We start from the raw sequence: 20,929 nt of genomic DNA on the forward strand, positions 1-20,929 counted from the left end.
AAAATATTAAGTAGTCTCAGGTATAGGCTATGCTGCGTGTACATAATGTCGTAGACAGAAGTGCTGTTTTCACATTGTAAAGAGAAATGATGTAGTTTTAGCATGGTCGTTGATAAGTCAACAACATGCTCTCCCTTTGTTTCCAAACATGGTAAAGAAAAGCAGCAGAGCTGCTTGTGGAACATTGTGTGACACCACATAAGAATGTGCACTTCTCATCTTTTTTATGCTTCTGTATTTAAAAAACCTCGGCATGTGGACAGCAGAAAAGAATTAATGGTTACGAAATATAGGGTGACAGTGATGTATCAAGGTAAGTGACACATGGAAAAGGAATCTCTTCTTCAAATTACATAGCACATGAAACCACTGTGGTCTGTGACAGCTCTGCCAGATTTTTCTATGTTTATCCAAACTAGCTTAGTAAGCATATCATGCATTCCATTCACTAAATCTGTGCATGAAAATACAGATTAAGATTCTATGTAATATAGTCTCTGTTCTGGTCTGGCTGTGGTCTGAAGACGTGGGTCTGTCCCACGAAAGCTCACCTAATAAACTATTATGCTAGTCTTTAAAGTGCTACTTGACTGCTTTTTGTTTTGACTATGTAATATAGTTTTCCTATTTGCAAGCTTGTAAATGGACTACTTACATTGCTGTCACTGTTGTCAAATATTTGTTTCAGTTAATTGCTTAGAGCTGTTGACAAGCAATAAAAATAATACTTTGGAGCTCTGATCTTCCTCTCTGTTATGCCTGAGTAACTCAGTTATTTTAGTAGAATTACACCAGCGTAAAATTGGTATAGCACAAAGGAGAAACAGGCTCATGTTCTATTAGTGGATGAGGCTTAGAAAGCAACGGTCAAGAATGGTACATTTTAGTTAAATTCAGTTTGAAACCAAACCATTTTTATATGAAAAGCACGCTGCCAGAGGTACTCTTAGTGGTTAAGATACTGTAATGGTATATGCAGGCTACTTTCTCTGTCATATATCTTCAGTGTACACGGATATCTTTAGATTGTAGTTTTCTTCCAAGGCAGATTGCTCTCTACAAAAAATAATTCTGATGAGATTGATCGTTAAACTGTATTTATATTAGTTAAACATCAGCAACTTTATCTACAAATTTAGAGCTGATTTGAGGCTCTCTTCCCTTACACTTGGGTAGATGGAGCAAGCACTGTTCTGGTCAATGAGACCACTACACACTAGTGACTATAAATCCCAAATAGGACTTGAAGAGCCGGGACAGAAATCTCCAGACACCACTCTGACAAATTTTGTACTAGCCCACGGCATTGGCTTGATGAGGCAAAAGGGGAGCACATGCTATAATTTATAGGAGGGCATAACAGCACCCATCTGACTGCAGCACCTGTGACCCATGGAGCTCCCTTGGGGGTAGCGTGCCTCTGTAGGGCTTCTGCTGAGAGCTGCACAAGTAGATCAAAAGACAGATCCACTCCATCAACAGAGAGTGGCCAGATTGCTTGGCCGCTCTCTCAACAGAAGGGCCAACTGGAAGCTCAGCAAACAGGGCTTCCCGTAGAATCAGAAGCCCTATCTGTCAAAAAAAGGGCCTCTTGAGCTTATACACACCTTTTTTGTCGACAGGAAACTGCTGATGAAGACGTTATTCCCGAATGCGGAGAGGCACAATGCTGCCAGCTGATTTGCCAGGTTTTGTCAACAGAATGTCCACAAAGCGCATTTTCCGTGTATAAGCTTTGTGGGTTTTTCTGACAAAATCCTGTTTTTTGTTGGAAAAACCCTCTTGTATAGATGTTGCCACTCAGAAATACAGTGAAGACAACATAAATGAGGATGTACCCACAGCAATACATAAAGTTAAATTCTTATCCAAGAAGTCTGGTGACTTCATAGAACCATCAAGAAAGTGAAACTGAAGTAGCATGTTAATGCCAGCATAATTTTGAGATTCAAAATCCCATAGAAGATCCTGTTATTTAGATTATTATTAAGAGTTTTAAAAATATCAGTGCAGTTTCTACCTCTCTTCTCTAACACAGCACTGTTCACCTATGATCTCTTGTCCATTTCTGAGCTAGACTGCAACTTCCTTAGGTGAGGGACTGATTCTTTTGTAAAGTACTATTAAGCATATGCTTAATATTCAAATGATAAATAATTATGAGTAAGGCTAAAACTTTTTTTGTCATGGATTGTTTTAGTAAAAGTCAAGAACAGGTCATGGGCAATACAGAAAAATTCACAGAAGTCTGTGACCTGTCCATGACTTCCACTAAAAAAATCCATAACAAAATGGGGAGCTCAGCTGTGGGGTCCTTAACCCTCCTGGGCAGCTGAATGTATGAACCTTGTCTTCTTTCTGTCCTGAGCCAATGTGTTCTGCAAATAGCCAGGGCTTTTTTCCCCCTTCCTTCAGGGTCCGCCACAGGAACCAACCTTCCTCTACATCTGTTCTGACCCACTTGCTGGCTTATATGATCACTTAATCAGTCTCATTTGGGAGGCAGCTGTTCAGTCAGAGGTGAGGTTGGGCCCAGCTCCCCATAAAGAGCTAGCCACTCTGACATACCATTACTGTATGTTGTTTTGGTAATGGATATGGAGAGAAACCCACAGGGTCAGCCGGGGAGATTGGAGGTCTGCTTGCAAAATACAGATAGATATCAGAAGACAATTTAATACTCACTTATTTGACTTACTACTATATGGCTTAGAGTGCTGGCAGATGACAGAGTGCGACCTTGCCAAGCTCTAATCCTTTCACACCACGAGCCTTCACAAGATACTTCGCATCTTTTGGCCAAAGACAATTTCCAACCGTGACCTGCTCCTGCGATACTACCAGGAGGCTATGACCGCTATCATTATGAGAAGATCCTGGAGATGGATAGGGCATGCGATGAGAAGGGAGATAGACGCCATTGTCACTGGATACGTGAAGGATGATGGAAACATGGGAGGCCCAAGACAATATGGTGGCGTTCTGTTGAGGCAGACATGAATAGAATGAACTACAACTAGGACACACTGGAGGAAATAGCCAAAGACAGATGGAAGTGGAGGTTCTTCTTCGAGTGTCCCCGTGGGTGCTCCACATTAGGTGTCGGGCTCGCCCGGCGCCGCAGATCGGATCTTCCAAGCAGTTTCTGCCGGACCGCGCATGCGCCGGTGCGCACCGCTCCCTTGCGTGCTCCTGGCCACGTGCACGATCTGGTCCCCGCCAGTTCCTCTTAACTGCCGTCGGCTGCAGACGGAATCCGACTAGGCTACGGCCAAGTTAGCATATTCAATGGTTTTAACTGTTTTTCTTTAAAGTTTTCAAGTTCTGAGGCTACTGTTAAGTTAGCCAGTTGTTATTTTCAAAAAAAAAAAAAAAAAAAAGAAACAACAAGCGGGACGGCATTCAGTCCAGTCCTAGTAACAAGCGGAGCACCGGAGGCCAGGAGCCTAGGGCCATGAGCCCTCCTGCCGCGGCAGGCTATCGGAGAGGGGGAAAACAGCACAGAGAAGGTGCTAAGTACCCCATTAACAACTGAAAGACTCACCAACAATGTCCTCTTCAGGATTCAAGAAATGTGAGTCTTGCCGAGAGGCAATGCCAGCGTCTGATGGGCACAGTCACTGCATAAGGTGCCTGGGGGAGTCCCATGTCACGCAGAAATGCTCCTTCTGTGCAAAATTAACAGCCAGAGCAAGGAAGAACAGGGAGATGCGGCTTAAAGTGCTGCTCTTCGACAAGGCCCTCCAGCCAGACGTGCCAGAGCGGCCGCAGCAGGAGGGACCCTCCGGGGCCCATAAAAGGAAAGCCGCCTCCCTCACCCCATCAGCGCAAAAATGGAGGAAAGTCTCCCCAGCCCGATCCCTGCCGGCAGCAACAGCGAGCGGGACAGGAGGAGCACGCAGCCCCCAGCCGCAGCAACAGCTGATCGGCAGCGGCACAGACAGCCACGTGGAGGCGGCTCAGCCTCCGATAATCAAACAGCCGCCCCGCACCGCAGGCAGGGCGGCGGCTAAACAAGCGCCGGTACCGGCGGCACCGCAAGCAGCGGCACCAACCCCGGGGGAACCGGCAGTGCAGAGCGCGCAGGCACGCAGCCTGCAGGCACCGGAGGACACCGCCCATGCGGCACCGCCCATAAGCGTGCCGAGCACGGGGCGGACGGGGCCGAGATCCCCTACACGTCAGGGGGCGGAGCTACCCCCTCAAGGGAGGGGGAAGGCTGCACACAAAACAAGGCACCGCAGCCCCTCTCCAGACAGGGCTGCAGAGTTGCTTTCTCTCAGCCCTCCACTCATGCTGCAGACTCCAACTAGAAGGCAGGGGTCCCCCCTAGCCTACCCGGAGCCCCCGTCTCCATTTTTACAACCAGCCTCGCCCTGGCTGGGACCACCTTCACCCTTCCTGGGGTTTGAGCCGCTGGAGTACTATCACAAATCGCTCTCTCCAGTGTCCCAGGTCTCTCGACGATCTCGCTCCCCCAGACGCAGAGGGTATGCACCAAGGGAGTGGTCTAGGTCACCTTCCCAAGAACAGTGCCCATGCTGCCATGGTCGCCCCTATCATGCGGGGCATAGACACCACCGGCAATCTACCAGGGAAAGATCCCCACAGACGGTCCCGTATCCCCGAGGGCAATCGCGAACGGGGAGAGAGACTCAAGTATCTCAGGGGGAACTGGTTATGGAACCCCGAGATTTTCCCTTGCAAGCTTCCAGCGAGCGGATGTACCATCACCAACAGGAACCGGAAGGGTCCAGAGAGGCGTACCCTAGTGGTTCCTCGCTCTCCTCCCCGGACGAGGCTACGGCCCCGGGGGACGTCCATCCTCCGGACGATCTCAAACAGTTTCAAGAGCTGTTTAAGAGGGTGGCCTTCATGCAAGGCATCCGGACAGCAGAGGTGCAAGAGAAACACCATAAGCTCCTCAAAAATCTGAGACCTCCGGCCTCCTCCAAAATAGCAATACCGCTTGATGAAGCAATCTTGGAGTCCGCCACTATGATATGGCAGACCCCTGTGACTATTCCGCCTGTCCACAAGAGAGCGGATAAGAAATACTTCATGCCGGCGAAGGGCATGGAGTTCCTGTTCAGCCACCCACAACCAAATTCCTTGGTGGCGGAGTCGTCGCAACAAAGATCAAAGACATCTCAATTCAAGACAGGGAGAACAGACAAAGATGCCAAGAAGCTAGAGCTGTTCGGCAGAAAGGTCTACTCCTCCTCCACTCTACTGTTGTGAATGGCAAATTACGCAGTGCATCTAGCGAACCATAATTTCAACAACTACACTAGGTTAAGCTCCCTCATGGACTCGCTTCCAGAGGACAAGAAACCGGTGCTCAAGGCCATCGTGCAAGAAGGCTACGCTGCCTCGTGGACGGGAGTTCAGATCGCCCTGGATGTTGCGGACACAGCAGCACGCTCCACAGCTACGGCAGTGGTGATGCGAAGGGAGTCCTGGCTCCAGACTTCGGGTATACCGAGGGATCTGCTGGCAAAGATAGTCGATCTTCCCTTCGACTCGCAGAAGCTGTTTGCTGAATCAACTGACTCGGTCCTTCATTCCAGTAAAGATTCAAGAGCCACACTTAGGACCCTGGGGATTTACACCCCTCCATACAGAAAGAAAAAGTACTGCCCTCAACAAAGACAGTACCAGTATCAGCAATAGCGTCCCCAGTACCACAGGGGTTACGAGCAAGGGCGACATCAACAGCACCAGCAGTACAGAACTCCCAGGCGACGTTCCCAACAGAGCCGTGCGTCCTCGGGGCAGGGCCAAAGGCCACAAGTTTGACACACAGATCCAGGGCTGCGCCATCACTACCATCGCACAAGGTCATCTGAAGCGGTTATTCCACCATCGCCTCTGACCATTCTACGACCAGTGGCAAAGGATCACCACAGACAAATGGGTGCTGGAGATCATAGCCACGGGGTACGCCATCCCCTTCCAGTCGCTCCCACCGCCACGACCTCCACCCAGGCCCCACCTCCAGGAGGCCTCCCACGTAGCAAGTCTCAAGCAGGAGGTAGACCATCTCATGCTCATAGGGGCAGTGGAAAGAGTGCTGGAGCAACTGCAAGGGAAAGGGTTCTACTCGAGGTATTTCCTCACGGAGAAAAAGACAGGAGGCTGGAGGCCCATCTTAGATCTTCGAGGCCTCAACCGGTACCTGCGTAAGCAACGCTTTCGGATGATCACAATCGCCTCCATCCTTACGGCACTAGATGATGGAGATTGGTTCGCAGCCGTCGACTTACAAGACGCGTATTTTCACATAACTATCCATCCGTCTCACTGATGATTCCTCCGGTTCATGGTAGGCAAAGAACATTTTCAATACAAGGTCCTACCGTTTGGCCTCTTCTCGGCCCCAAGAGTCTTCACCAAGACCTTGGCAGTGGTGTCAGCCTACCTGCACAGACAGGGGGTATTTATATTCCCGTAACTGGACGAGTGCCTACTCAAAGGGGCCTCGAAGGAGGAGGTACTACGCATGATACGCGTCACAGCAGGCACGTTCTCTTCGCTCAGCCTGGTTATCAATCTGGCAAAATCAAAGATAGACCCCACACAGGACATAGAGTTCATAGCGAGAGTGTATCAACCAGAGACTCACTTTCGGGCCATCGGCTCCCTCGTGCAAGTCATCACCTTCAGCCCTACAGTGCCGGTCCTGACGTGCTTACAGCTGCTGGGCCACGTGGCAGCAGCGACGTTCGTAGTACAGAACGCCAGATTACACATGCGCAGCATGCAGCACTGGCTGGTGAGCGTATACAAACCGGCAGCACACTCCGTTCACAGGGTGGTGTCACCCACAGCAGAGGTGCGCAAATCCCTGCAATGGTGGGTAAACCCCAAGAACTTGCTAACAGGGGTACCCTTCCACCAACCACAAATATCGGTTTTTCTTACTACAGATGCCTCCCTCATAGGGTGGGGAGCACACATGGGCGAAGAGGTGACTCAAGGGCTGTGGTCCTCCACGGAGCAGTCACTGCACATAAATATACTGGAGCTCAGAGCAGTGTTCAACGCCTGCAGACACTTTCGAGACCATATGCAAGGCAAAGTAGTCGGGATCAGTACAGACAATACCTCCACCATGTTTTATATAAATCGGCAAGGAGGAGCTCGGTCCCGTGCCTTATGTGCGGAAGCAGTCCGGTTATGGAACTGGTGCATCGCCAACAATATAATCTTGAAAGCCTCGTACTTACCAGGCGCTCACAATGTGAAGGCAGACCAGCTGAGCAGGCGTTTCGCACTCACACACGAGTGGCAGATCCGTCCCGATCTGCTACGACCGATTTGTCACGCATGGGGTTTTCCCCAGATAGACCTGTTTGCCACTCAACACAACAAGAAGTGCCCACGATTCTGCTCCAGGGCAGGACTGGGACGGGGGCCCCTGGGGGACGCATTCGCGATCTCCTGGAGGGGCCCCCTGCTTTACGCTTTTCCTCCCACAGTGCTGATCCACAAAGTCTTGCAGAAAACCAGGAGGGAAGGAGCCCGAATGATCCTGATAGTCCCAACGTGGGATCGACAGCAATGGTTCCCCCTATTCCTGTGCATGTCGGACCGTCCACCGATGCCCCTTCCGGTGGCGCCGGATCTGCTCACGCAAGCCCAGGGGTCCATAGTGCATCCACACCCCCAAGGCCTGCGACTACAAGCGTGGTTAATCCATGGCTCAGCTCCCTAGAGAGCACATGTACGGAGGAAGTGCAACAAGTCCTAGGAAGTAGCGGGAGGACTTCCAGCAGGAAGACCTACAAGCAGAAATGGACTCGCTTCATGGCATGGTGTTCTACCAAACAACTAGCCCCCCTTTCGGTGCCTATACCTGTAATATTAGAGTATTTACTGGACCTCAAGAGAGGAGGACTCTCACTATCCTCGTTAAAGGTCCACCTTGCTGCCATTTTGGCGTTCAGACACGAAGAGGAAGGGCACACGGTGTTCGCCCATCCCATGGTTATCAGGTTCCTCAAAGGGCTGGTAAACCTATACCCCCCTCGGAAACCGCTTCCACCTTCATGGAACTTGGACCTGGTGCTTAATGCGCTAACGGGACCACCGTTGGAGCCTTTGGCCACGGTTTCCCTCTGCCTCCTTACGATAAAGACGACCTTTCTTCTCGCAATCACGTCAGCTTGCAGGGTGAGCGAGCTTGCGGCAGTTATGGCAACGCCACCCTGCACTGTTTTTTCCAAGGAGGCGGTAACCATATGGCTGCATCCAGCCTTTGTTCCTAAAGTTTCTTCTGAGTTTCACATTAACGAACCTATTGTTTTACCCTCGTTTTGTCCAAAGCCTCATAACTGTAACAAAGAGGCGCGCCTACACCTCTTGGACATGAGGAGGGCGCTAGCCTTCTATATATACAGGACCAAGTCCTTCCGGAAAACGGATAGACTCCTAGTCTCTCTCGCTCCCAAATCAAAAGGAGAAGGTCTCTCTTCGCAGAGAATCTTGAAGCACATCGTATCCTGCATAAAAATGTGCTACGAACTCAAAAAGACTCCTTTACTGGGCACGCCCAGGGCTCATTCCACTAGGGCGGTGGCGGCATCAACAGCCGTTTTCAAGGGCATTGCGCTAAAAGACATTTGCAGAGCGGCGACCTGGTCATCCTATGACACCTTAGCCAAACATTACGCCCTTCACAGGGTATTCCAAGAGGATACCCGTCTCTCGACAGCGGTCCTCTCGGGGACAAGCTGCACATAATCCGATTACCCACCTCCTATCTTGGGTTACTGCTGGGTCGTCACCTAATGTGGAGCACCCACGGGGACACTCGAAGAAGAAAGAAAGGTTACTCACCGTAGTAACGGTGGTTCTTCGAGATGTGTCCCCGTGGGTGCTCCACTACTTGCCCATCCTCCCCGCTTCGGATCTCTGTTTAGTGTTTTGCAGGAGCATCCGAGGCGGTTGGTCAAGGAACTGGCGGGGACCGGATCGCGCATGTGACCAGGAGCGCGCAAGGGAGCGGCGCTCACCGGCACACATGCGCGGTCCGGCAGAAACTGCTTGGAAGATCTGATCTGCGGCGCCGGGCGAGCCCGACACCTAATGTGGAGCACCCACGGGGACACATCTCAAAGAACCACCGTTACTACGGTGAGTAACCTTTCTACCTTCATTGCTGCCCAACACGCCAGCAAGTGTAACAGGCTTTAACTAACAAACTACTTGACTTAAACAGTCATACTCGGAGTAGAGCACAGGTCATCTGCAAGTCTCCTCCACTTCACTCTGTCATGGGACAAAACTTCTAGCTGACTCCAGGAGTACCCATTTATTGCCCTTCAGTCTCAGTAGATCTTCTCCACGTTGTCCGAGGTTTTTCTTTTTTACGTTTTTCTTGAAGCTTCCATTTGAGAGCTTGATGGACCAGGCTGTCTGATGGGTTTCTGAGAGTGTGGTCTCACCATCCCTACTTTCTTCTCTTGATTTGAACGTTGAGTGGTTCTTGTGCTGCTCTGTTCCAAAGCTCCTCATCAGTGACGAAGTCTTGCCATTTGATGTGAAGGATGTAACTCAGGCATCTGTTATGGATGTCTTTAGCTTGTGATTTGAAGACTTTTTAGTATGCCAGGTCTGGCATCGATACAATAGCACAATCTTCACATTTTGTTGAAGATCTGCAGTTTTGTCTTTGCAGATATTATTTAGTACAAGTGTATGTTAAGGTCAAGTCTTTGTACATACTAGTGGCCATTATAAGACGTTTAACTTTTCATTGGTGTACAAAAGCACCTGATTTGCTTGTGCAGTCCACATAACTAAATGAGTAAAGGCAGGCTGTACAGAGGTATATGTGTGGTTTTGTGTTCAGATCTCTGTCCTTCCTTTCTAAAAATGTAATACTCAGAAGCTACTAGAAGGATGGAGTTTGTGGTAATCTGAAATTCCCCTGGTTTGATATTAAATCAGAAGTTTGGTATCTTATATAAGGAATAAAGTCACTTCCAATGCTACAAAATTCACCATACTCAAGTTCATGTTTATTATAAACTGTAAGAAGAATCCATGGATCCAGTTGTTCATTTGTAGTTCATCCTTAGGCTCTAGAAACTAGAGCTGGAAAATGCACCATCATGAGACATATTAACAGACATTGAAAAATGCAAAGCTGAGCAGCCATTTTAGTCCTCAGCTGGTGTGTATACCTTTCACATAATGAAGCTTGTTAAATGCGTCCATATGGGAATAATTCAGGAGGTTTATTTCCCTTGCATGTGAAAGTCTCATGACAAGAGATGATTTATAATACTCTAAATGGAGTGGTTCATGTTCTGTAAGAAAATCCCAAATATTGGTTTATTCAAGGGTTTGCTGCTGTATAAACATACCACATATGATGCCATTTTAAGAAACTGTAGTGCTGTTCCCTTTGGAAGAGGAATTGATTTCAGTGGTACTACTTGTGGAGTAAGATAATATTCAGCATGAATAAAGCATCTGGTCCATATTGCCTCCCATTCAGAAAAGTCCCAACTCAATCTACAGACGAAATACATGGGGATAAATTCCTGCTCTCACCTACTTTGCCATGGAAAGCCCTCAAGCAGACAGAAACTCGTGTTGTTTCATTGTATCAGCCGGTGGGATGTTTTGGAGACCCTAATTAAGTTGTATGGACTCCTAGTTTAATTAGAAACTTAATTTATATTACAGTGCAGTGTGAGGCTAACATTCTGTAGTTGTAATAATTAACATGCGGCAATTTACACACATTTGTAAGTGTTAATATTTTTCAAAATAAACCCTAACAGCTATAGTAGGGACAGATACATTTGGAGCTATTCAGTCCATTTTATTTCTAATTTATAACATTTGTGTCATTCCAGTTCGCTCCCTCCATGGTATTTATACTGAGCTTTGTTGACCAAACTGCCATGTCTTCTCTTCTTTTACAAGCTGTGCAAATGGGCAGGTCTGATACTTTAACAGAGAAATAATCTAGGGATCCAGTCACTCCCTTTGCAATCAGTGGGAATTATACATTCCTTTTCTGGATGTTCTGGCCCAAGATCTAAGCATAGGCTTTTAGAAGGAAATGATAAGTGAATTAATGCAGTTCACAGTCTAGTTGGACCAGAATGAGATTTTGCTTCTAAGAAACTGTCTATGAGTAGAAATTAATCAAGAATTGTAAAGTTGGATATAGATCCAGATTTCAGTTCACGATGCTGAAGTTCATACGTAATTGAATCTGAGGCTTTGGTTCAGTTTCAGCTGCTAAGGGTAGATCCAGTTTAGATTTCAGATATCAATTGGTGTTTAGATTTGGATCAGGACCCCTGTCTGCTTATGAAATCAGTTGTCTGTTTAAAAAATTATTTTACTTTTGTGAGATTATTCAGAGGGCTTACACATTGGGGTCATGTCTGGAAATAACTGATATGGTTGCTGTCGAGAGGTAAAAGAATGTGCACACCAAGGTAAAGTAAAGTTTGGCAATGGCATCGTGCTGAAAGGCAGGAGTGTAAAGGATGTCCAGCTCTCTTGCCTTTTCCTCTCAACAGAAAGTGCTGAAGAGACAATATAATAGGGTATTTCCTCTTACCAGACGAACTGAATCCCCAGTATAGTGCCTATAATATGAGTTAACATATCTCTCTACTAAATCAGGGGTTCTCATCCCTCTGTGCCCAATTAACTCCACAGTTAGGAACTCACAAGAAGCTGATCTCTGGTGCACACCAGACTGCTGTTTATTTGTTCTCATAGTGCTCTGCAGAAAGTGCCTTGTTCTACTCCAAATGAAATCAGCAGGAAAAGTTTACTTCTGAGCTGAAGATATAGCTATCAGGAAACGGGATCTAATGGAACACTGATTCTACTTCACATTCTTTCTGTCTCCACCCTTCCATTGTCAAGGATCACTGTAGTACAAGCATATTCTGCCATTTCTGGCCTCCTGGGTAATTTTACTTCTCTCAATTAACAGTACTACAACAATAATAAAGTTGAATACTTAACTCTTACATAGTGTTTTCAGTCACAGATTCCAATACAGCAATAGCAGTACAAAAGATTTTTAATACTGAAAATGCTGCACAGGTATTTAGGCTGGCTCTTCCCAGTGTTTCTTGGATCATCTTCTGAATTCCTAGGCTCTTCACAACATGACACTCATGTAAAGTGGAAGCAGTGGAATAAAGGCATTTGTACAGCATCCACATAACAGCTCTGAGAATGCAATAGTAGGACAAAAATCAGCAGACATCTGGAAAAGGTCAGGACCTCAGGAGCATGTAGTTCAAACCTGCTAAGGCCCAGAGGTTTTGCTTGTGAAAAGTGGTTTATGAAGTACTCTTAGCTGCTGAAGAAGAGTTTGTAAGTGATTTAGCCAATTCACTTCAGCAGGAAGCAGGAAATAAACACAACATTTATAACAGCTTAGAAGTCATGAAAGAAGCTGTTCAGAGGCCTATGAAAGGAGGCAGTGATATAAATTGTGGGAAAGATAATTTATGGAGCTCCCAAATTTTTCATACTCTGTTGCGCAGTGCACAAGGTCTTGCAGAATCAAAGGCTCTGGGCCAGATTCTTATCCACATTAAGGCTGCTTTACGTCAGTTTCTTAGGATATGTCTGCACAGCAGCCTTATTCCGAAATAAAATAATCCGGAGTAGCTGTTCTGAAATAGCTTATTTCAAAATAATGCTGCTACACACAAAAATGCATTTTTAAATAGCACTTAGCTGTTTTGAAACATACAGTCTCACCACAAAAGCTGTGTCTATACGTGCACTCCTCTTTTGAAAGAGGCATGCAAATGAGGAAATAGAAAATGCAAACAAGGCACAGATTTACATATCCAGCACCTCATTTGCATAATCTCTTTTCTAAAGAGCTTCTTTTGAAAGAAAGAAAGCAGTGTAGACAGGGCTCTTTCGAAGGTAAACCCCATCTTTGAAAGAACCCTTCTTCCTATTTTATTTCAAGAAGAAGTTTCAGAATAACTTTGCTGTATAGACCTATCCTTTGTCTATGCCTATCCTAAAGAGTTTTGTCGACAAAACCCACTGAGTGTCCAGACTCCCAAGGCATTCTGTTGACAGTAAATGGACAGAACACAGCACTTTTGTCAACAGTCTTTTCCCACTTCCCACAAAGTATAATGCCTCTACAGAAAGCTGGTTTGGATGTCCCAGGGGACCTTCTGTCAATAGAAAATGCCTTCAGGGCACCGCATGGGTGCCCTGGGAGACACCCTGCCCACAGCAATCAGTACTTTATGGTGCGTGCTGCTGGCCCCTCTTAAAGCCGCAGGGAGCCCAGGCAACCCTGTGGTAAGAAGATGGGAGTGTGAAAGCAGCAGGGCTAAAAGCTGCAGTCCCCCATGCCCTCACAGCCACTCCTTATGCTAGAGCCATCACAGATGGCAGACAGGCACCCTGAGACCCCCAGAGTCCTCCAGAGAACAGCCTGAGAGGTCACAGGACCCACCCTGGGACACCAAGTGCTGGGCCCCATCCTGGAGTGGTCCCAAGGTCCAAGTCCTGTTGGACCTGTGGGAGGAGGAGGGACCTTCCTCAACCCCAAGACTAAGCAGTGCAACGTCCCTGCCTGTGCCCTGATGGGCACCGCCATCACAGAATGGGGCCACCCCTCCCAGAGCATGAAGCAGGTACAGGTAAAAGCCCGTGACATTAGCCAATGCTCCAGGGCAGGATCAGCCACCTGCCCCTACTACAGGGAGCTGCACCAGATCCTGGGTGGATGACAAATGACCTCAGGACTCAGGGGCTGCATTGCATGAATGACACACTGTCTGTCCTTCTTGTCTTCCTTACAGCTCCCACCTCCCTGCACCGTCCCAGGGCTGGGCCAGCCCCACCCCAGCACTGAAGAAAGCCAGCCCTGAAGGGGTCATCACCAGGTGCAGGAGGACCTCCAGAGGGACCAAAATGCAGCCCTCTGTAGGATGATGGAGCTCCTGGAGTGGCAGGTATAGGATGACTGGGAGTGGTGTTTGTTGGCCTGGGACCAATTCATGTCCCGCTTTAACGCTGCCACCAGTGTCTGGTGGGATATGATGGTCCAGCCACCCACAGCTGTTGCCCCTGCCCTGCCCTGAACGCCCCTGCTAGCACCCCTGCTGCCCCTGCTGCTCCCCACCCCTGCCACCATGCCGCCACCAGCCATCCCACAGGTAATCATGGACCTCCTACAATGGCTGAGGGCCATGGCTGCCTCCCTGCTCCCCAGTCTCCCCCTGCTGCCCAAGCCACACTGCAGCCCCACCACTTCCGTACTTCCCCCACACCTGGCCCAACCCAGCTCCAGTGGGCACCCTGAACCCATGGTGTGAGGGGATCCTGAGGCTGATGTCATTCGGATTCCTTCTCCCCCTTGGGTTCATGGTTCCCCCACCCTCTCCAGGGACTGATGCTCTCACAGCCCCCCCGACAGCTGTCCCAAGCCCCCCAATATACATAGTTCAAAGAAGTTTGCACTTGTCTTTCTTGTAAATAGTTTTGTATTGCACAGTTTTGTTTGCACTTGTTCCAGCAAAATAATTAGTTGTTCACCACATCCACGTCCCTCTTTATTAGGCAGGGACCAGGGACACGTGAGGGGGCAAAGAGAGGGGTCATGGTGGGGACAGGGTAGGTCTGTGGGCCAGAGGCCCCTGCTGGGGGGGAGTGCCCTGAGGAGGGTTATTGGGGGCTGTGGGAGAGGTTCTCCTTCTGGGCCTCCTGGATCTGCACCCCATCCCAATGGGCCTGGTGAATTTGAGCTGTGCCTGGCTGCTTATACCCAAGACTGGTGTCTGCCCCTCACACCAGGAAGAAGGCCTCCTCCTTCCTCTCCACTGTGTTGTACAGGGCACAACATGTGGCCCCAATATGGGGGACGTTTTGCTCCCCCACATCCAGGCAGATGAGCAGGAAGTGGAAGCATGCCTTGAGGTGGCCAAAGGCACACTTCACCTGTCTCCAGGCCCAGTTGAGGCAGGCATTGAAGAGTTCATGTCTTGGGTCCAGATGGCCTGCGCCACAGCATGAGGGGGTAGGCTGCATCCTCCATGATGCCCAGTGGCATGTGCATGTCCTCAACCACCAGCTCCTGGTGGGGGATGAATGTGCCTGCCTCCATCCTCTGGCACAGGCCAGAGTTGTGGAACACCCACACATCATGTGCCCAGCCTGACCACCTGATGTAAGTATCTATGAAATGCCTACAGTGATGAGCCAGGGCCTGCAGCACTATGAAGAAGTACCCCTTTCCGTTGATATACTTGGTTGCACTGTAGTCCAGGGCACAGACTGGGACGTGGTTCCAGTTGATAGGCCCTAAGCAGTTCGGGAACCCCAGGAAGGCAAATCTGGCCACGACTGGACACATCCATGTCTGCCAGACAGATGACCCTCTGAAGCAGGATGGCATTGATGGCCGTCATGATCCATGGGAGGCTCAAACATAAGCATCAGGGACTGAGGAAGGTAGTCCCTGGACCCCAAGGTGGGGATATCCCCTGTCCCCTGCTGTTCCCTCCCCAATGCCTCCAGATCCACCTGTGCACCTGTGGGGGATAGGAGGCAAGCGTGGGTCAGACTGTGCAGCAGCAACAGCAAATTTCTCAAAGCCGATGTCTGGTTTGTCATCCCAGAGGGAGAGGAGGATGGCTGTGAGGAGGTGCAGCAGGTGATGAAGCACCTCAGGGTGTGGCCAATTCAAGCCCAGGGGCTCCTCTGGCACCATGGCTTTCTGAAAAGCGCTGTGTCTCTCTCAGCAAGCGTTTAAGCCCTGCTCTGGCAGCTGTGCTGTCCTGGGTGGAGGTAGGCACACCTTGGTATAGGCAGGGCATGGGTGTCCGGTGGTGGAGCAGACCCCTTAACGACGCATCTTGTGGGGGCTCCCGAAAGGGATTTCCAGCTGTGTGACCCTGTCTGACAATGTTCTGGGTGGCTGTTCTGTCAAAAGAGTGATTTGGTTTGCTGTCTGGCCATGATCTATTGATAGGAATTTCATTGGAAGATATCTTCTGACAGAAACTTCTGTTGACAGATTGCACTAATCTAGATGTAGCCTTAGTGTAAAGGGACTTTAAAGCAGGTGTCAATCACAGAGGCTGCGTCTACACGTGCACGCTACTTCGAAGTAGCGGCACCAACTTCGAAATAGCGCCCGTCACGTCTACACGCGTCGGGCGCTATTTTGAAGTTAACTTCGACGTTAGGCGGCGAGACGTCGAAGCCGCTAACCTCATGAGGAGATAGGAATAGCGCCCTACTTCGACGTTCAACGTCGAAGTAGGGACAGTGTAGACGATCCGCGTCCCGCAACGTCGAAATTGCTGGGTCCTCCATGGCGGCCATCAGCTGGGGGGTTGAGAGATGCTCTCTCTCCAGCCCCTGCGGGGCTCTATGGTCACTGTGGGCAGCAGCCCTTAGCCCAGGGCTTCTGGCTGCTTCTGCGGCAGCTGGGGATCTATGCTGCAGGCACAGGGTCTGCAACCAGTTGTCAGCTCTGTGTATCTTGTGTTGTTTAGTGCAACTGTGTCTGGGAGGGGCCCTTTAAGGGAGCGGCTTGCTGTTGAGTCCGCCCTGTGACCCTGTCTGCAGCTGTGCCTGGCATCCCTATTTCGATGTGTGCTACTTTGAAGTGTAGACGTTCCCTCGCTGTGCCTATTTCGATGTTGGGCTGAGCAACGTCGAAGTTGAACATCGACGTTGCCGGCCCTGGAGGACGTGTAGACGTTATTCATCGAAATAGCCTATTTCGATGTAGCAACATCGAAATAAGCTATTTCGATGTTGGCTGCACGTGTAGACGTAGCCAGAGTGTCCTAAAGGGGTCTTTCTACAGAAGAGACTCTGTCTTTGTTTGTTATACACCAAAGAAAGAAGGAAGCATATTAACTATACGGGACCTAATCCTCAATTAGTGTACAAGCTACCGTAGCTGAAGATGTGGTTCATAACTTCTAGAAAAGCCATATTACCAAAATATGCACAGATTCTGAAGTGATTAAAATACAGTTGTGTCAAGAATTAATCTTCAATTAATTTCATTGTTGGAGCATAAGGCTCCATGCCAAGATTTACCTGCAGATATTGCCTATGAAAAGTTTTACAGAACAAATTAATCCAAATGAATAAACAGAATTTCTGTGTGGCAGATTCTCATAGAATCTATCATCTTGATTTTCACACAGAAATCCAAGAACTGCCTCAGCCCTTGCTCAGGACTCCACCTGCAGAAGGAGAGTAAACTATGTCTAACACATTGTGCATGTTACTTTCACCCACAAATCCAGCTGGAATTTTGTGCATCAGCTTCAAACTTCATAAAAGCAATGGCCGCAAAACATAATTTCTATTTCTGAACTAAAGACAACAATTTATAAAGATTTTATTACCTAGGGTTACAAAAAGGACATTCCAAATAACAAAGCAAGTATCAGTGCATGAAACATATATACACTTAGGATTGAGAAGTATTAAAAGGTGCGAGTGAACCAGGCCAAGTATTTAAAACCCAGCACTTCAGAAAACAGAAATATTCATTGGAATAAGTGACTAAATGTGATCTGATCTGTACTTAAAGACTTTAACAGACATGTAGGATTTTTTGGGCTTTGCCATAGTTCCACTATGTGCAGCAGAGGAGAACGGTGGGTAAAGATACTGATAAGCTACTGTTCTGATCTCCTAATTATCACAGTTGCCATGCTTGGCTCCACCCCGGCATAGCATGCTCAAAATTACAGCAGATTTTAACAGTCTGTGAAGGGCCATTCTGCATCTGGGATCATTTGAGTTTAGTAGTGCTCCAGCCACATCTTTTTCCACAGTCATGTCCCAGACATACCATATACCAGCTCAGAGAAGGACAAGCATGTGTTGGTGAGTGTTCACTCAAGTCAGGAGATTTTCATTCAATTGATAAAGTCAGCTTCGTGTTGACAGAGTGATGCATAGCAAATTTATTGGTTGAGTGGCTGGCCCTTTATTTTTTAGAAACATAATTTGGAACAATAAATTTGAAATCCAACTGTTCAAATATCTAGTAAACTGGAATGACATCTCTTCTATTGGCTCTACTTCAACCTTTAAATAGTATAATATACAGCAGTATGGCACAAAACTGTTATATGTGAATACATGCTCCAAACACGTATATATGTAGAACCACCTTTTGTGTTGCCCCAGGGTTGGGGCGGAGGGAGAGGTGAGAACAAATGCTGAATATAGCCCATAATATTTTAATGTTATTGACAATGTTCTCTTTCTCTGTTTCATTAAATAACCTCTGTCTTGCTAAACCCCGATCCTGCTGCACAGGAACATTCAAGGATCCCCTTAGGCATTGTATGGACACAAATCCTGTCTCTTTCCCCCTGCAGTCATTACTACATTGGATCCATTGCATCTGGGGCCCTCTCTGGCTAAAGGGGCTGGATTTGTCTACCAAAATAGCATTTTTGCCTAAGTGTGTCCTGGCCTCATATATCAGTTTATTTTATAGATTATTTTACATATGTTCTGTAGATATCAGATGTCAGTGGTTATGGTTACAACCAACCTGGGTTGGCTTTGAACCAGCAGAAGCTCAGCGCTGACAAGCTGCTTATCCCATGGCCAGTCCTTTAGTTGTAGTATTTTTTAAAAATGATAATAATTTATTAATAATTTAAAACTATACAAAGCTGTCTCTTTTATTTCTCTTCCCTCACCTGTCCCCCTTACTGGTGTCTTAACAATGAACCGTTCATTTTGCTGGGCTGGGAATGATTCCACTACACATGGCAATTTCTGCTCACAATTAGAGCGTTAGGAATATTCAGCCAATCATCATAGTTAAACAAACAGATTGTCTGAATGCCCCTCCAGGGCAGTGTTATAAATCTCTTCCTTTGCTTTGCATGGCTAGTATTACCTAGTTTTTAACATAACAGTATCTGTGGACAAAACACCTACTAGAATTGTTTTGGAGAAAAGTGAATTCAGGTGTGTATATATAGAGGAATTGCATCAAGGGATTGGAGGCTACCAGCACCTAGAACTCGAAGGTCAGATCTGGGCACTCGGTAACTGAAATAAATAAGATGGAGTTCTGAGAAGCGTAACAAAAATGATAAGGGATGAACCTCTGGAGGAGCTGAGCCACAGAAATATATAAAACTTTGTTTAGTAACTTAGAATGTTTGGTAATGTCCAGTGGCGCACATGACAAAAATCTACATTTAAAAGTTTGTAAACAGAGGGGGAGCAGAAATATTTGTCCAACAGAGTATAGGATAAAACTAAGAAAAAGAAAATTTAGGTTGAACATCAAGGAAAAATTTGTGATATGAGGTGTGTGATGGTATAAAACAGTCTTCCAAGGGAAGGTAGTGGAGCCTGGATTACATGGAACTTTAAAATTTAGACTTGACAAAACATGAGGTAAGGTATATAAGGAATTATTCTGTATTGGGTGTGGATGGATGACCTTTTCCATCTCTAATTTCTATTATGCTAACATTCCCCCAGAAGAAAACTTTTCTTTCTCGCTGGCTAGTAAGGAAGCACAGTATTCAGTGAGCTTGTGAAGCAAGCCAGATTTACTGAAAAATATCCATTTCTGAATGTGGACTGTATGATAAGGCAAAGATTTGTAATGTATTTCTATCTAGTGCTTCTCTTTTCATTGAAAAGGCAAATCTCCATTTGCAGTGTGGAGCTTATAGCACATCATTTAAAAGTTTTGACTCCATCCACTTGAGACAAGTAATGTACATAGTCAGTTTGCTATAATATTTACATTATGGGTGTAAGTCACTAACTCCTGGTTGGTCCGTATGATTAATGCAATAATAATATACAATTTGTTTACAACAAAAACAGATAGGATTACAATACCAAGAAATAAGATATCAAGCCTGATCCCGCTCCACTGAGACCAGTAGGAGCAGTAGAAGGTCCATTACTTTTTGTCATTACTTTATAAGTGGGAATGGAACTAATGGAGGAAGTATAGCATAAATGCTCAGTGGAGTTAATATTTCACTTCAAAGGTGGTTTAAATATGGAAACATTCTTAAAAGGATGAAGGAGGTTTGATTGCAAGTTATCCATTATAATCTATTTTGTCAAGCATACCTTATTCTGGAGCTTAAGGTTATAGTTAGTTATAGTAACGATAACAGCATATGTTGATGTTCTAAGATATAATAGAGTGCATTTCTTCTTGTATCTTTCTATAGAAACATTAATTCATTTGGCAACATGCTTGTGATGCTACTTCTGAAACACTGAGGAAGGATATTTTTACAACTGCTGCTTTGTGTATTTTAGGTCTTGTGGATGATTTATCACTTGCTAAATTTGAAATCCAAAATGTGGATTTGGCTATAGCTGTTGCCAAAATGTAAGTACTGCAGTACTGGGAATAAGAGAAGAGGCTATCATTGGCTCCTTGGGTTTTTATCTTTATTCCAACAATATTTTTATTGTAAGCTATTTCTAAACTCATAGTCCGCAAACACTAACCAATGCCCGGAAAAGAGCTCTATCTCTTTCACTAACAGAAGCTGGTTCAATAAAAAATATTACCTCACCACATTGTCCCTCTAGTAAAAGTATTTTCATCTACCCATGGTGTGGGGGGGAGGGGAAAAAGGATGCTCCAAAGGCTGATCTTGTTACCACTGAAATCATGGTAGAACCTTTCCCTGAGTCATCCAGTACATTTTGGCCTGCATCCTTTTGTCCACTAAGGCCACCTTACATGATGCAAAGTGGCTTTAAACTAACTGGAGGTATGGGGATACTTCTCTAATGGCACACAGCTGTTAGAGGCAAGATGGTCATCCCCTGTGCCAATCATTAGCTCTTAATATAAAGGAAAAGAGTGGACACGGGAGACCTGAGCCTTCAATATGCTCAATCCTTTTTTGCCCTAAGG

General features: G+C 46.9%; 1 long non-coding RNA gene across 2 annotated transcripts; it reads left to right on the forward strand.

Moving 5' to 3' along the window:
• The first annotated feature begins 219 nt into the window (after positions 1-219).
• LOC142011059 (uncharacterized) lies at positions 220-20,535 on the forward strand. 2 transcript variants are annotated; one of them, XR_012644952.1, is made up of 4 exons: positions 250-313; positions 1,623-1,688; positions 13,830-13,982; positions 20,320-20,535. It is a non-coding gene; the product is annotated as an uncharacterized LOC142011059 (long non-coding RNA). The 2 variants fall into 2 exon arrangements; XR_012644950.1 differs by lacking the exons at positions 1,623-1,688; positions 20,320-20,535 and adding an exon at positions 17,196-17,359 and having other exon boundaries at positions 220-313.
• Positions 20,536-20,929: the final 394 nt, after the last annotated feature.

This window comes from Carettochelys insculpta, chromosome 3, assembly GCF_033958435.1.
Source record: "Carettochelys insculpta isolate YL-2023 chromosome 3, ASM3395843v1, whole genome shotgun sequence".
Lineage (NCBI taxonomy): Eukaryota > Metazoa > Chordata > Testudines > Carettochelyidae > Carettochelys > Carettochelys insculpta.